General features: G+C 36.1%; 1 protein-coding gene across 1 annotated transcript in view; it reads left to right on the forward strand.

Annotated features, from left to right (window-relative positions):
• Window positions 1-5,914: 5,914 nt before the first annotated feature.
• Window positions 5,915-18,963, forward strand: part of LOC133568910 (uncharacterized) — a 90,330-nt gene continuing 77,281 nt past the window's right edge. Inside the window, exon 1 of the mRNA XM_061921101.1 lies at window positions 5,915-5,969. The gene's annotated coding sequence lies outside the window, so the exon portion shown is untranslated. The remainder of the gene's footprint in view (window positions 5,970-18,963) is intronic.

The raw sequence follows: 18,963 nt of genomic DNA on the forward strand, positions 1-18,963 counted from the left end.
TGGAAGTTTTGGCTAACTTGCTTCTGCAGTCTTCATCAGAGGTGTCACGTGATGTTGGCGTGACGTTACCTTTCTAGGGGTGGCATGGCATAGTGGGTAGAGCAGCCGTGCCAGAAACCTGAGGATTGCAGGTTCGCTCCCCACCTATTGACATCCAAATCGCTGCCATTGTGTCCTTGGGCAGGACATTTCATCCTTGCCCCCAGTGCCGCTCAAACTGGTGAATGAATGATGAATGAAAGATAGGTAGTGGTGGTCGGAGGGGCCCTATGCGCAAACTGGCAGCCACGCTTCTGTCAGTCTACCCCAGGGCAGCTGTGGCTACAGATGTAGCTTACCACCACCAGGTGTGAACGAATGATGGGTTCCCAATCCCACTTTGAGTATCTAATAATAGAAAAGCGCGATATAAATCTAATCCATTATTATTAATATTATTATAGCCTATATAAATCAACCATTTAATTATACACATTAGTAGGCTAAATTAACCTCTTCAACAGGCTAAATAAGTTGCTCCAAAACCTGTATGTATTTTTCAGCATTAAATGTTGTTCTTAAACTGTTGGACAATTTGCTCATGCATTTGTTCACAAAGTAGTGACCCTCGCCCCATCCTTGTTTGTAAATGACTGAGCATTTCACGGGAGCTGCTTTTATACCCAATCATGGCACCCACCTGTTCCTAATTAGCCTGTTCACCTGTGGGATGTTCCAAATAAGTGTTTGATGAGCGTTCCTCAACTTTCTCAGTCTTTTTTGCCACTTGTGCCAGCTTTTTTTAAACATGTTGCAGGCATCAATTTCCAAACGAGATAATATTTGTAAAAAAAAGCTACATTTTCCAGTTTGAATGTTAAGTATCTTGTCTCTTGCAGTCTATTCAATTTGAAATGTGGACTCATCAGACCATAGAACACTTTTCCACATTACATCAGTCCATCTTAGATGAGCTCGGCCCCAGCGAAGCCGGCGGCATTTCTGTGTTGTTGATAAATGGCTTTGTTTTTGCATAGTAGAGTATTTATTTGCACTTACAGATGTAGCGACCAACTGTAGTTACTGACAGTGGTTTTCTGAAGTGTTCCTGAGCCTATGTGATGATATCCTTTACAAACTGTTGTCACTTTTTGATGCAGTACCGCCTGAGGGATCCAAGGTCACGGGCATTCCCGCTTACGTGCAGTGATTTCTCCGGATTCTCTAAACCTTTTGATGATATTACGGACCGTAGATGGTGAAATCCTTAAATTCCTTGCAGTAGCTGGTTGAGAAATGTTGTTCTTAAACAATTTGCTCACGCCTTTGTTCACAAAGTGGTTACCCTCGTCCCACCCTTGTTTGTGAATGACTGAATATTTAATGTTAGCTACTTTTTTACCCAATAATGGCACCCACCTGTTCCCAATTAGCCTGTTTACCTGTGGGATGTTCCAAACAAATGTTTGATGAGCATTCCTCAACTTTCCCAGTCTTTTTTGCCCCTTTTTCGAAACATGTTGCAGGCATCAAATTCCGAATGAGCTAATATTTGCAAAAAATAACAAAGTCTCTCAGTTCGAACAATAATTATTTTTTTTTGTAGTTTATTCAATGGAATATAAGTTGAAAAGGATTTGCAAATCATTGTATTCTGTTTTATTTACAAAGTACACATTGTGCCAATTTCACTGGTTTTGGGTTTTGTACATTAAAGTCCCCTGATTGGGATCCACGATGGAGTTTTCTTTGCAAACGCAATACAAGAAAGCTCTTCCGTTGCCGGGAATATGGGAGCATCACAGCCTCATCACACTAACCGCATTTGTCTCAAGTATGCGATGCGTTTGTGTCCCGTTATTTTCTCATTTCCTCTACTAAAACTGTTGTCTTTTATGGCAAACCGCTAAGTCATGTCGAAGCTATTTATCAAACGCGATATGTTGGTCTGTTTTCAATATTTAGCGGTCTGGGAAGTGTTGTCACGTGTGCAGACTACATGCTCCTACCGTATCGGCCCTCGCTGGCACTTTTTTTTTGTTGTGTTGATGAGCAACGCAGCTGCCGGGATTTCATATTTGTGCGCCTCTTCAGTAATAACCTGACGGCACAAATCAAAGGCCCCGGTCTCCCCCGAGGGAAAATACCTCAGTCTGTTTGTGGTTTGCAGCTGGACGCAGGCGACGGAGCTCTGCTTGGTGCTGGGGAGTCAGCTGTCTGAGCGTTCAAGAGGTCTGTCCTCACAAAGCCCGCAAGGAAACCCTATGAGAAGAATAAACAGTTTAAGGAAAAACAATGACATAATGCACTTTCTTTATCCCAAAGGCCACTAAATACACTGGAACCTGCAGCATTAAAGTCACCGGAGTCGTGTGAGTTGGAATATGATCGATATTTAGGCCGTATAAAAGTGTACCTCACTCTTTAGCAAACATCAAAGAATGAACTTTTTTTTTTTTGAAGACATGCACCAAAGAAGTGTTGAGCTGAGTTGAGTTTATTAGGAACATGCATGCATACAACATGATACATCACAGTTTCCCATTTCTCTATTCAACATCTTCGAAAAGGAGTAGGAAGAGGCACCGCTTATTTAATCCTCCCCCTTTTCCTTTACATAGCAATTGCTAACACTTTTTTCACTTCCTGTGGTCAATTTATTCGCAATATACTCCACAACTAATAACATTAACAATAAATAAATAATAATTACCGAAATAAGTCATATTTCACACGTTGAGATAAATAAGAGATACATTCAGAATTGTTATCATGGTTCTTGTTCTTTGTACTTTGTAAACACTTTAAGGTTGAAGAGTTTCTTGAAGTGAATCATATTAGTAGATTGTTTAAAATGTAATCTATTCCATCATTTAATTCCACATACTGATATAGTGAAGGTCTTAAGTGTTGTACGTGCGTACAAATGTTTTAAATTACTATTTTCTCAGAGATTATATTTCTCCTGTGTGTCAATAATTAGATATAAGATTCCACTTTTACTGCTTATTATCTTTTTACATTTTTTGACAAAGTTCACCTTACTTTTACACTTGTGTTATGAGTGAATATGTTAATACATTACATATATATATATATATATATATATATATATATATATATATATATATATATATATATATATATATATATATATATAATTTGCCATTTAGATGATTTGTTTATCGGTCCCTGCTGATATTAATAGTGTTTAATCTATTTTACACTAACAATTATCAAGCAAAAATACATTTAATAAACATTTTATGATAACAATAGTTTAACCCTGGGACTTATCAAATTAAATTAAGTTCATTTAATTCAATTTAGGGGCTTCACGGTGGGAGAGGGGTTAGTGCGTCTGCCTCACAATACAAAGGTCCTGCAGTCCTGGGTTCAATCCCAGGCTCGGGATCTTTCTGTGTGGAGTTTGCATGTTCTCCCCGTGAATGCGTGGGTTCCCTCCGGGTACTCCGGCTTCCTCCCACTTCCAAAGACATGCACCTAGGGATAGGTTGATTGGCAACACTAAATTGACCCTAGCGTGTGAATGTGAGTGTGGATGTTGTCTGTCTATCTGAGTTGGCCCTGCGATGAGGTGGCGACTTGTCCAGGGTGTACCCCGATTGTAGCTGAGATAGGTGCCAACGCCCCCCCGCAACCCCAAAAGGGAATAAGAGGTAGAAAATGGATGGATGGATGGAATTCAGTTTATATTATTTCCACAGGAAAATGTGTTTCAGTAAGTTTTCATTTGATCATTAATAGAGATTATCTTAATTTTACACCTAAAAATGTCGAGTAAAATACACTTAATAGAAGATTTATGATAGCGACTCTTTGACCCTGGGAAATATTAAATTCAATTAATTTAATTTAATTTGTATTATTTCACAGAGGAACATTTGTTTTTTTTATCGAGTTTCCATCTTAATAATAACAGTGGTTGATTAAAATGTTAAGTAAAATACAGTTATGATGGCCACAAATTGATACTCTGACAAATTAAATTAGATGAATTCCACCTCATTAAACTTTAATTATTTCCAAACGGAAAAACATGTTTCTTTTTGATCAGTATGTATTTTTCCACTTAAAAATGTTGATTCAAATATAGTTTTTAAAGCTTTTATGGTGGCACTCGGACAGATTACAATAAATTACTTTACCATAGTTTAATTTCTATTATTTCCTCTAGGAAAACAATTTTTTAAATTGAGATTTTTTCTTAATATTAATAATGTGTAGTTTATTTTTAACCTTTAATTTCCAGTGAAACATTTAATGCAGAAATGTTATAACAGTTTTTGATGGTAACAATTTGAGTACAATAATTTAGTTTATAACATTAGTGCTTATAACAAATGTGATTTATTAATTTTAAATATTAATACTAAGCATGGTAAGAGGTAAACTATTGTAGTTAATGACAATTTAATTCCACATCTAGATAAAATATGATGTAATATTACCAACACTGACCTACTTTTTCACTTCAAATTAAATTCCTTCAAAATTAGACTTCCAAACTAAAAAATTTTTTGGATTAAACAATAACCCAATTTTAACCAACTGCTGGTTGAGAAAAGGACAAACCCCTTATTTGAGTTATTTTAACTCAACATTTTGGGTTAATTTTTTCAACCCAACTTTTGCGTTGAATTATTTATCCAAATAGTTGAGTTATGATAACTTAATGTTGGGTAATTCCTAACCAAACTATTGGGTTGAATTATTTAACCCAAAAGTTGAGTTACGCTAACTCAATGTAGGTTGATTCATAACCCAACTATTGGGTTGAATTTATATAACACAAACAATCAATCAATCAATCAATGTTTACTTATATAGCCCTAAATCACTAGTGTCTCGCTCACTACAATGTTGGGTTATTCCTCACCCAACTATTGGTGTTGCGCAATTTAGCTCTCCTTGACACAATTGTTGGTTAAAAACTATACATTTTGCTGCTGATTTGTTCTAGTCCTTCCCAACTACTGATCAAAAATATTTATATTCCATTAAAATATACTCAAAAGCAAGATATGAGTGACCTATTTCTTTTTATACAAGTATTGCGGTGCATGGTCATTGTAGTCCTATACAGCATTCTCATATTTGCTAATTTACAAAAGATGTGTGATTGTAAATAATGATAATGAGAAAATTCCCTTGAAGAAAAAAATAACTTTTTAATTTAAAATAAATGTTACTCTTTTGAAAAACAAACCAAAAATGGTTCATGGTTTTGAAAACCCAGAAATTGAATTAAAATAATGTCCTTATAACCCTAAAAATGGATCATAAAAATAACTTTGACCCAACACTTGCAACTCATAAATTAAGTTATCAAAATAACCCAGCATTTTTAGTGTGCACATCAACATGTTAAAACAAATTAAGTATAACATTTCAACATTTATTTATCCATATTGCTCCTCAAGTACCACAAAGTTGCTTCCTGTAGGTTTACTTTGATCATTAATAAGGAAAACCCCGTTTGTTAATTGATTGGAGTGCTTGCTGTACTTTATTTATATTCACGTTTAACGACTTCCGGTGTAGCTTTCCAATCAAAGCATGGCCGCATAACAGATTCAATTAGAACGTGGCTATATAAAAACAAACACAGCTGATTTTTAAAGAAAAAAAAGACTTTATTTCGGGTCGGTCTAATTAATAAAAAAAAAATAAAAATAAAAAAAATAAATAAAGAGAAAATCACAAAAAATTCGCAAACAAGTCTTCCTCTTTCAGCGTTACACAGCACATTCTTGCACGTCGATCCCACCACTTGGTGACAGGTGGCAGCAGAGAGCTGCGCAGCCCACAGGCGGCCAATAGCTCAACAACAACAAAAAGAAGAAGAAAAAAAGAGGGTCTTACTGTACAAAATTAAAATGTGCTTTGTGCCATGCCTGCTCACAATGTCACAAGCTATACCAAAGACGACACAAGAAAGGACTGTTTAAAGGAAGGAGGCGTTTATGGTATGTTTTATTTCATGAATTTACATTTTAAACACGTTTTAATTGGGGGGAAACGCATCTTTTTTCTTGTTATTGTCAGCATGTTTATTCAGTAATAAAAGTGCCTGCATGTCCTCTAAGGAACCTCCGAGCTAACAAAAACGGCCTTTTTTCATTTAGCTGAGAATGACAACTTGTTGAGAACACATTGCTGGAAATATTTGCTGCGTTGCACGGTTGACACCTATAAATGTGTATGCGCGCGCGCGTGTGTGTGTGTGTGTGTGTGTGTGTGTGAGTGTATGCGTGTGTGCGTGCGTGCGTGTGTGCGCGCGTGTGTGTGCGTGAGACTGCAGGCACATTATGCGGAAAATGGAGTGCAAGCCACGGCATGTTTGTTGTTTAAATCAATTAGAATAATACATAATGTTGTCTATAGAGAACTTACAAACAATTTGTGGAATCAAAAATATTGAAATTCAACGATTTGGTGCATTTGCAAACAGCTAAAATGAAACTATAACCCGCAAGCCAAGAATGTACAACAATTCTTCTCAACAAAAAAGGAGAAATATAACCTTAAAGGAAAATCTAATTCTAAACGTTTGTAAGCGCGTACAAAACTTCCAATTTTAGCATATACAGTATGTGGAATTAATTGATGGATTGAATTAAGCAAATAAATCCAACAAAGCACCAATATGATTTAGTTTAAGAGACTGTTCAAATTACAAGTGTTCACAAAGTACACAAAACAATAGTTATGATGAACATCTTGAAGCCTTTTATTAGATAAAGTGTGACTATATCTGAGTTATTGTGTAGAAATATGTGGAAACAACTAAATGTGCACTTCATTGTCTCACGGTGTTATAAAAACTTCAATTAGAATAATATGTAATGTTGGCTGTAGAGAACATACAAACCCTTTATTTTTTTAATAAGAAATATTGAAATTCAACAATTTGGTGCATTTGCAAACAGCTAAAATGAAACTATAACCTGCAAGCCAAGAATGTACAACAATTCTTCTCAACAAAAGAGGAGAAATATAACCTTGGAGGGAAAATCTCATTTAAAACATTTGTTCGCACGTAACCTTCAGCTTATCCATATATTGAATTAAATGATGGAATGGATTAAGCAAAGAAATCAAACAAAGCACCAATATGATTCAGTTTAAGAGACTGTTTAAACTACAAGTCCAAAAAGGAGCAAAAAGAAACAAAGCTTATTTATTCCTACCTTAAAATATAACTTTAGAGGAATATTTCATTTAAAACATTTGTATGAGCTTCCAAAACTTGAAACCTTTAGAATATCCATATGTGGAATTAAATAAGAGACTGTTCAAACTACAAGTGTTCACATAGTACACAGAAACATTATTTATGGTGGAGGCTCATCTTGAACCCTTTTTTTTGCAGCTAAATATTATTTACGTATTTTAACATTTGTTTACTTACTATGTTATATTGTTTATCCATCCATCCATTTTCTACAGAACAAGGAAATGGGATAAAAGGTCAACATGGAATATCTCTCGTTAGTGCACGTCTTCCCATGTTCTCAGGGCTTTATTACAGAGAAGAAGGAGATGGGATAAAATTGCTATGGTATGAAAAGGGGTAGGATTAAATAAATTCAGCTTCTTCCTACTCCTTTTCGGATGTGCTGTAATGGAACAACTGGAAATATGCGATGCACTACATTGTATTGTATGCATGTTCCACATGAACTGAAACTGATCTGAACATAATCAAAATAAAGCAATGACCTGGCATTTATTTGATTTGCCATCACATTCCTTTATCGCCTTTTGCTTGTCAAAACATACAAAATACAAATTTAGTTAAATGCGTTAGGTCACAAAGGTCAGTAAGCTCACTGATATTTGTCGTTCGACATGGAATATTCTCTGGTCAGTGCACATCTTCCCATGTTCTCAGGGCTTTATTACACGGATGCTTTGGCCTGGCATCAAAGTGCAGCCCGGCTGGCACATGACCAGTCCAACATTCCCTGGCATCATATTTCACTCCTATGGAAATTCAGCACAATGATATTCCACCCCAGTTAGTCCCTGTCCTTGATGGCCAGCATTTCTCCTCTCCATCCCAACATGCACGAGCAAGTTAATACAATAAGACCACGGCTACTTGGTACTGTGGCCTTGTATTTATTTTCAATTGCAGTGACTGCTTCAAAAAAGAAAATTATGTTTTGAAGTTTTTTTTTTCCAAAGGTTATGCTGCAATTAATAGGTTTAGCTGTCAATTGCAAGGCTGCCCTGCACGTGACCCCCGTTTTTATTTGTTTTCCTTTTTCCCTCTGCCCATGAAACAAGTCATTATTTACCATGAAGGTCCTCCCTTGGATTTTATGCTAAGTTTAGTCAAGCAACATAAGTAAAATACATATTTTTCTATATTTTTAACTGTCCCGTCATCATTTCAAACAGCATGGTAAATGTATAGATCAGTGCGTGAAATTATTTTTACTTTTCTAAGAGATCTAATCAGCACATTTATTATTTTTCATTGTTTGACCCACACAACGTTTGTATTTGATAATATTGCATCATTATTTGCACTTGTCATTATTTAACAATGTTGTTATCTTATCGACATGTACTTTTCTTTAGGATCTGGTAAATTGTGCTTCATATATTTATAACATTTAATTTTTTTTTTCCTTGGGCTTAGACACACTTTATTGATCCACAAGGGAAATTGTTCCACACTGTACCTCAGTTACAAAGGATGGAAAAGGATAGTGCAGGTATAATGTAGACTAAAATTGTACCATAGTAGCAATATAAAATATAACATATATGTAATATTTACATATTATGTATACAGTATATAATATATACTGATGTATTATTTTATTGTGCTAAATTTTATTATATAATATATACAAAATATTACATATCCCAATTATCATGTACAATATTACAGTATGTGTAACAGCTGCAGCAAAAAAAGGTCGGCATAAACTAACAAGATCCAGCAGAAAATATAGAGTATTTTTATTTACATATAAATATATTTATATTATAATTACTTATTCAGAATTTAATTTAACTTGATGGTGGTGATTATTGCGTATAGGCCTGCATTTATTTTCAGTTTTTGTTGTGTTTTGGTATTATTATGATTACTTGATATCCTCTTTAGGTGAATGCATCACATTTCCTTCTGTTTGAGTGTTTTAATGTATTATTTATTTATTCCCAGTTGTGTTCAACTGCACTGCAAATTTTATGATATTAATTCATTGAAATATCAGATACATAATAGCCTGGTTAAAAATGAAAGAGGTGGGAAACAAACATGTGCATGAATATTTCGTTAATACCCAAATTGTTTTATCAAATTGTTTGATAAATTGGTTGCACAATGATTAAATTGCAATGTATATATTTTTTTCTAACGAAATAGAAATTCCATGTCAATTTTAATTCTGAATAATATTATTAATACAACTTATACATGCAGCAAAACGAATAACGATTTACTTCACACACACAAAAAACGACTCTATAATAATAACAATAATAATAATGATAATAAAAAAAACTCTCCTAAGCTGCAAAGAGAGTTTATGTTACAGTCTGCTCTTCCTCCTCTAATGCATGACTGACAGAATACAACCCTGCCTCTGAGGGGGAAGAAACGAGACGTTCTCCTTTTAGAAAATATCTTGTGTAACATTTACACGCAGAAAAAAAAAATACATACATAATTCTAAAATTAATAACAGGCCAACACTGACTTTCGCATAAATACACGTGGACATTACTAAGCCGATTACTCCTTAATAAATAAAGAAAATAGGTGTAATAAAATACATATCTGCAGCACGTGAAGTGGTCATCACTTTTTAGAGCGATTATTGCAGGGAAATGTGCGTGCGTGTGCGCGCGCGTGTTTCCACGCGTGTTAGACAGAATTAGAGAAATAGAAAGTCTGCAGGGAGTGTCAGCATGTTGAATTTATGAGTGCGTAATGAAGCATTTCGGATGCAGACTTAACAGCGTCTAGTGTCTGCAGCTCACGCACACGCCCGCACGCACACGCACGCATGCACGTACGCACGCACGCACACACTGACAAACATTTTTAAATGATTAATTTTTACCTAAAGTTGAAACAACTTATTAATACATAATATTTGTAAGGCAAAATAGAGTTGTGCACAAAACCTGTGGGACAATTTTGGGCAGAAACGTTTTTTATTATTATTATTATGTTTTATTATTATTAAAACTAAACAAATTATGAGTGAGACATATTGTCAAATATTACATGAATACACTTGCTGTGCTCAGATACAGTACAGGCCAAAAGTTTGGACACACCTTCTCATTTCAATGTGTTTTCGTTATTTTCATGACTATTTTTCATTGTAGATCAAGCCTGTGCAAAATACATGCGGCTCGTTATGATTTTCAATCCGGCCTGCTGGACGTTCTACATCATTTTTTTGGACCTTTAACATCAAAACTGTAGCCGCATCCAGTGGCCCCCAGGTAAATTGAGTTTGAGATCCCTGCTATGTAGGAGCTGTTCTGAGAAGTAAAAGAGGAGCGATGTTCATGTTAATATTCAGTGTTTTATTGTTCATAGTTAATATTGTAAATCCAACCTTCTTTATTTTAATGTCCATTTTGGGTGTCCCATTCAGTAAAAAAACTGTAAAATTCCATTCCGTTTTTTTCAGGTGGTCCGTCATAACTTTTTTAGATGACATTGTGACTTTTGGTGTTAGTGTTCCTGAAAAAAAGTGTATATATCATTTGTACACACATACACATTGGCCCCAAGATACATTTGTTCTCTCAATGTGGCCCCTGAGTCAAAATATTTGCTCAGCTCTATTGTAGATAGTCACTGAAGGCATCAAAACTATGAATGAACACATGGGGAGTTATTTACTTAACAAAAAAGGTGAATTAACTGAAAAACATTTTCTATGTTCTAGTTTCTTCAAAATAGCCACCCTTTGCTCTGATGACTCCTTTGCGCACTCTTGGCATTCTCTCGATGAGCTTCAAGAGGTAGTCACCTGAAATGGTTTTCACTTCACAGGTGTCATAGTTTTGATGTCTTCAGTTAGGGCTGGCCGATACATCGATATACATGATATATGGCGGGTTTGACTCTGTGCAATATAGAAAATGACTATATCGTGATATTCAAGTATACTGCACGTTCTCACGCAGTTTCCTTTAGCTGCTGGCATTACATTACAGGCTCTTCTCACTCGTTCCTGTCTCTCCTTCCACAGACAGCGAGCGCACCTTTTTACACACGTCACATACTGTCACGTCATACGTCACATACGTATACGCCCTCGCGCAGCAGAGAGGTAGCAGCATGGGTAACGTTAGCTGTGATGCTAGCAGAGCCGTGCGAGTGGTAATACGAGAGAAAGAAGATGCGATTGAAGAAGAAGTAATTCCCAAGAAAAACAGCAGGGGGTCCATCGTCTGGCGGTGGTTTGGCTTCAAGTGGGAATATGTCGAACAGACAACCGTAATAAGTCAAGCATGTGGCAAAAGCGTTGCTATAAAAAGTAGCATTACTGCTTATATGTAGCATCATTTGAAAAGTCACCCGCTAGAGAATTAAGAGTGCTTCCTCAACATCTCCGTTTAGTGCCACACGCCCACACCATCAAAATGCAGAGGAAAACATTTCCAGATCAACACCGTATGAAAAAAATAGTCAACAACATTTCATTTAATAATGTCCGTAGTAACCTACCACATAACAAAGGACGAACGGTATTTGATTTCCTATTATGCAGCTCATTTTTATTTGACACTTAAAATGTCTCAGACAATCTTGCACTTTCTGTTTTGGAAATGACATGTACGTTTGTGCCATTGCTTAAAAACTGTTATATAAATACAGTTTTGGTCAATTGACTTAGTTGTGATTTCCTTCTCTGCATGAAAGTTTAAAAGTAGCATATATTAATGCAGTATGAAGAAGAATGTTTTAATGTAGATACATAGAATCATCATACTGCTGTGATTATATGTATCAAGTGTAATTTAAGGCCAAGGCAAAATATCAAGATATATATTGTGTATTGCGATATGGCCTAAAAATATCGAGATATTAAAAAAAGGCCATATCGTCCAGCCCTACCTTCAGTGACAATCTACAATGTAAATTGTCATGAAAATGAAGGAAACGCATTGGACTGAAAAGATGTGTCCAAATCCTTGGCATGTACTGTATATTAAATCTTATTTTTAAATGTGCAAAATTTGTCAAAGTGTGGTGTGTGTTTTTTTTTTCTGTGTGTGTGTGCATGTGTGGCCCGAAACACTGCACTATGTAGACACTAGTATTTGTCCACAACACAGGAAGTGTAAATACATTTTGAGCTTATAGGAAAGCTTCCCTGTGTGTGTGTCTGTGGGAATTTTTGTTTTGCTATTTGTGAGGTCAGAGGTCAGTGATCTTGAACCTAACGGAGGGCCTCATGGTTGGAGTTCATCCCAAAGAGGTTTGATTGATTCCTTCCAGACCAAACCGGGCCTTTTTCTGGATCCTACTAAGTGCAGTGGGAACATAAAAAAAAAAAAAAAAAGGTGATCACCTACCAACCTTTCCCACAAGGTCACACACAGATTGTTCAAACCGGGTGAGGAAAATGAGGAAATTTATGCAAATTAAGTAAACACCAAAACCCTGAAAATATGCACAAAAAATATGTATATATATTTTTTGGGGAGCGTTGTATATGGTGGAGGCTCAATCAGCCACATAAGCGCTTGCTCTGATTGGTTGATTAAGAAGCGTCCTGATACTTTAGTCCACAGGTGCCAAACTTAAGGCCTGGGGGCAAGATGTGGCCCACCACTTCATTTTATCAGGGCCTCGAAAGCCTGTAAATGATATGTATCAATAAAGTTATGTAACTATTCTTACTAAATGTATTCTTTCTTTCTATTTTGGGAGAAAATAAAAATATGTACTCATTAAATCATAAATTATGTTGACTTAAATATTGTTTAGTTATGCAAAAATATAATTTGAAACGTTGACACTATTTTTAAATATAAATAAATACTAATAATAATGATTTCAAAGAATTTTTTCCAAAAAAATGTGCAATGTAAAAGTATCAATTGATTTCATTGTAAAATTTAAAAATGTACTGTGGTTTTTACAGCATTTTAGTCTAAACGGAAAAAAAAATGTACTTTTAATTACTGTAAAACTGTGGTGTCGTTTTGGCATTTACAGTAATACACTGAAACATCTACAGTTGTTGATTTATAGTAAGAAAAAACTAAAAAACAAACACTAGCAGCTCAGGTGCCAAAATTTTACTGTAAAATTGCATTTTTTTTTTATTTACGGTAAAAAAACAAATGTAAATTTTACAGTAAAATTCTGGCAAATGAGCTGCCTTTTTTTTCCCATAGAAACAGCAGTACTGTTTTTTCATTTACAGCAGAAGTGTCAAAGTTGTTTTCACTGAGGGCCACATTGCAGTTATGTTTGGCCCCAGAGGCGCCGTGTCTAAAAGTGAATACTATTATTACAAAATATTTAAAATGCATCTGATTAGCAGATTTTTAAAAAACTAAAGTCAAAAAATATGGTAAGTTGCAATATTTTCACCTCAAAATATAGTGTATATTACTGTATATGGAAAAAACAGTACTGCTGTTTTTATGGTGAAAAAGCAGCTCAGTTGCCTGAATTTTGCTGTAAAATTTACATTTATTTTTTTACTGTAAATAAAAAAAAAAACTTGTGGCACCTGAGCTGCAATTTTTTGTTCTACAGCAAATCGACAAGTGTGGATTTTTCGGTGTATTACTGTAAATGCAAAAATGACACCACAGTTTATTACAGTAAAAGAATACAGTTTTTTTCATTTAGAGAAAAATGCTGTAAAAACCACAGTAAATTTCACAATTTTACCATTAAATCTTTTGCTACTTTTACATTGCACAATTTGATAAATAACTTGCTTTGAAATCGTTATTATTATTATTATTATTTAAACATGGTTTGAATGTTTGATAATATATTTTTGCATAAATAGACAACATTTAAGTGAACATAATTTGCGATTACATGGAGTACATATATTTTTTTCTCCCAAAATGGAAATAAATAATACATTTATTAAGAAAAGTTACATTACTTTATTGATATATGTTATCTCCAGGCTTATGATGGGCAAATAAAATTAAGTGACGGGCAACATCTGGCCCCCGGTTCTTGAGTTTGACACCTGTGATTTACATAATATACACTACATTTTGAGGTGAAATTGTTGCGACTTATCATATTTTTTTCACATTTTAGTTATTAAAAATCTACTAATAAAATGCATAAAAACAGTTGTGTAATAATAGCATTCACTGTTAGATGCGGCCCTCTGGGGCCAAACATTACTGCGATGTGGACCTCAGTGAAAACGACTGACACCTCTGACTTAGTCTCTACTGGATGGGCGGACTAATCCCCAAGAGAGGGGTTGACTTTTAAGAGTCTGATATGGGAGATTGGTCTCGAATGAGCGTCTTCACTCCCGCTCATCAAGTGTGTTTTGACTAGCGTGCCAGCTCTCTGACTACCAGTGAAGCGGCGACACCCGCCGAGTGGATTCTGAGCATTCCAGTGTGAGGGGACGCCTTTGAAAAAACTGACAGATGTTCCCAAGCTTAACCTGACGCTCCTATTCTCAGCGTTATTTGCTTCATAGAAAGAACTAAAATGATGTAACCTCTCACCTCTGAGAGTGAACAAACAAAAGCATGGTAAATACTGTAGGTCACAGGTTTCAGACTTTAAGCCCGGGGTCCAGATGTGGCCCGCCACATTACTTTATGTGGCCCGCGAAAGCCTGAAAATAATATGCTTCAATAAAGTTTTTTTTTGACATTTTGACGGACAAAATATATGTACCGTGAGAAATTGCATACTTTTGAAACTTAAATATTATCCAATATTACAACAAATATTATATTCCATAATTTACAAATATTTTGTGTCGAAATAGAAATAAATACTTACCGTATTTTTTTAAACTATAAAGCACACTGAAAATTCTTTAATTTTCTCAAAACTTGACAGTGCGCCTTATAAACCGGTGCGCCTAATGTATGGAATAATTTTGGTTGTCCTTACCGAGTTTGAAGCAATTTTATTTGGTACATGGTGTAATGATAATTGTAACCAGTAAATGATAGTCACACATAAGAGATACGTGTAGACTGCAATATGATGGCAGTCACACATAAGATATACGTGGAGACTGCAATATGATGGCAGTCACACATAAAAGATACCTGTAGACTGGAATATGAATCAAGTAAACACCGAAAGTTTATATGTTCTATTGAAAATATAGAACATGACACACAGCGCTCAAAAATCTATCAAAATGTTTTAGTACGACCATGGTAAGCTATGAAGCCGCACTGCTTGATGGATTGTACTGTGCTTCAACATACGAGTATTATTATGGTGTTTGTATAAGGTAAGACGTAATATTTGCCGTTTTATTTTGCAATATTATGCAAAATCAACTTTTCTTACCTTTCTTGTACCTGCTGATCTGTATTTGGGATCTGCATAAGTCCTGAAAATTTGTGCGTTTCCGCCTTTTTAGTCCATTTGACCCCGTAGTCGATAACCTTCTTCTTTTTCTTTGTCTTCTTATGGGACATTCATCCCCCGCTGTTGCCATTTCTAATTTAAAGTAGTGTAAAGTTCTTACTTATATCTGTCAGTAAACTCACCATGAAAGCGCTAAAACATACCGGTGTAGTGAGTTTACACAATTCACCCAAGGAACTTAAGTTATTAGAGAGTTCCGGTTGGACATTTTTTCACAGGACTCATTTCCGGCGTTGTTGCACTAGCGAGCCACGGATGAAGAGATGCTGCTCCGATATTGATTGAAGTAAAGTCTGAATGTCATTAAAACAGCTCTATCTTTTAACACTTCTTCCACTCCCGTCCTTGCACGCTACACCACCACAACAAAGATGACGGGGAGAAGACGCTGTCGAAGGTGAGCCACGTAAATAAGATCGCCCACAAATCCTGAAGCGACAGTCAGAAAGCGACTTGAAGATGATCTGTAAACACATAATCAATGCAACATTTTGACCAAATAACCGCCATTACATGTTGCGTCTACCACAAGGAAGTTTTTTACATCCATCCATCCATCCATTTTCTACCGCTTATTCCCTTTTGGGGTCGCGGGGGGCGCTGGCGCCTATCTCAGCTACAATATATTAAAAAAAAAATCGTAATATGACCCCTTTAATGTGCCTTATAATCCGGGGCGCCCTATGGTCTGAAAAATACGGTAAATATCTGCTTGACTTATGATTTCAAAGCAAGTTACACAGTAAAAATTAAACAATTTTTTAAAAATTAACAGGTAAAATTTATGGTGATTTTTACAGGGTATTGCTGTAAATTGAAAAACCTACACTCAAATTACAGTACAGGTCAAAAGTCTGGACACTTAGTGCTATGTACACTCTTGGCATTCTCTCGAAGAGCTTCAAGCATACCTGTGAAGTGAAAACCCTTCCAGGTGACTCTTGGCATCAAGAACATGCCAAGAGTGTGCAAAGCAGTAATGGGTGTAAAGGGTGGCTATATTGAAAAAAATAGAATACCAAACATGTTTTCAGTTATTTCACCTTTACATAACTCCACATGTTTATTCATTGTTTTGATGCCTTCAGTGACAATCTACAATGTAAAAAGTCATGAAAATAAAGGAAACACATTGAATGAGAAGGTGTGTCCAAACTTTTGGCTGTACTGTGTGTTTGTGTGTGTGTGTGTATATATATATATATATATATATATATATATATATCCATCCATCCATCCATTTTCTACCGCTTATTCCCTTTCGGGGTCGCGGGGGGCGCTGGCGCCTATCTCAGCTACAATCGGGCGGAAGGCAGGGTACACCCTGGACAAGTCACCACCTCATCGCAGGGCCAACACAGATAGACAGACATATGTGTGTATATAATCGAACCCTGTTTCCATGAGTTGAGAAATTGTGTTAGATGTAAATATAAACAGAATGATTTGCAAATAATTTTCAACCCATATTCAGTTGAATATGCTACAAAGACAACATATTTGATGTTCAAACTGATAAACATTAGTTTTTTTGCAAATAATCATTAACTTTAGAATTTGAGGCCAGCAACACGTGACAGAGAAGTTGGGAAAGGTGGCAATAAATACTGATAAAGTTGAGGAATGTTCATCAAACACTTATTTGGGACATCCCATAGGTGTGCAGGCCAATTGGGAACAGGTGGGTGCCATGATTGGGTCTAAAAAACGCTTCCCAAAAATTGCTCAGTCTTTCACAAGAAAGGATGGGGTGAGGTACACCCCTTTGTCCACAATTGCATGAGCAAATAGTCAAACAGTTTAAGAACAACGTTTCTCAAAGTGCAATTGCAAGAAATTTAGGGATTTCAACATCTACGGTCCATAATATCATCAAAAGGTTCAGAGAATCTGGAGAATTCACTCCACGTAAGCGGCAAGGCCGGAAACCAACATTTAATGACCGTGACTTTCGATCCTTCGGACGGCAGTGTATCAAAAACCGATATCAATCTCTAAAGGATATCACCACATGGACTCAGGAACTCTTAAGAAAACCACTGTCACTTAATACAGTTTGTCGCTACATCTGTAAGTGCAAGTTAAATCTCTACTATGCAAAACGAAAGCCATTTATCAACAACATCCAGAAACGCCACCGGCTTCTCTCGGCCCGAGATCATCTAAGATGGACTGATGCAAAGTGGAAAAGTGTTCTATGGTCTGAGGAGTCCACATTTAAATGATGAATAAATAAATGATAAATGGGTTGTACTTGTATAGCGCTTTTCTACCGTCAAGGCACTCAAAGCGCTTTGACACTACTTCCACATTTACCCATTCACACACACATTCACACACTGACGAAGGGAGCTGCCATGCAAGGCACTAAACAGCACCCATCAGGAGCAAGGGTGAAGTGTCTTGCTCAAGGACACAACGGACGTGACAAGGTTGGTACTAAGCAGGGATTGATCCAGGGACCCTCGGGTTGCGCACGGCCATTCTTCCACAGCGCCCCGCCGTCACCTTTCAAAAACATTTCAAATTGTTTTTGGAAATATTCGACATCGTGTCATCCGGACCAAAGGGGAAGCGAACCATCCAGGCTGTTATCGAGGCAGTTCAAAAGCCAGCATCTGTGATAGTATGGAGGTGCATTGGTGCCCGAGGCATGGGTAACTTACACATCTGTGAAGGTACCATTAATGCTGAAAGGTACATACAGGTTTTGGAACAACACATGCTGCCATCTAAGAGCCATCTTTTTCATGGACACCCCTGCTTATTTCAGCAAGACAATGCCAAGCCATATTCAGCACGTGTTTCAACCGCGTGGCTTTGTAAAAATAGACTGCGGGTACTTTCCTGGCTTGCCTGCAGTCCAGACCTGTCTCCCATCGAAAATGTGTGGCGACCCGGACTGTTGAACGACTGAAGCTCTACATGAAACAAGAATGGGAAAGAATTCCACTTTCAAAGCTTTAACAATTGGTTTCCTCAGTTCCCAAACATTTATTGAGTGTTGTTAAAAGAAAAGATGATGTAACACAGTGGTGAACATGCCCTTTCCCAACTACTTTGGCACGTGTTGCAGCCATGAAATTCTAAGTTAATTATTTGCAAAAAAAAAAAAAAAAGAGTTTGAACATCAACTATCTTGTCTTTGTAGTGCATTCAATTGAATATGGGTTGAAAAGGATTTGCAAATAATTGTATTCCGTTTATATTTACATCTAAAAAAAATTCCCAACTCATATGGAAACGGGATTTGTATATACATACATAGAAATATATATATATATACAGGTGCTGGTCATATTATTAGAATATCATGAAAAAGTGGATTTATTTCATTAATTCCATTTAGAAAG

The sequence above is a fragment of the Nerophis ophidion genome, linkage group LG14, assembly GCF_033978795.1.
Source record: "Nerophis ophidion isolate RoL-2023_Sa linkage group LG14, RoL_Noph_v1.0, whole genome shotgun sequence".
NCBI lineage: Eukaryota > Metazoa > Chordata > Actinopteri > Syngnathiformes > Syngnathidae > Nerophis > Nerophis ophidion.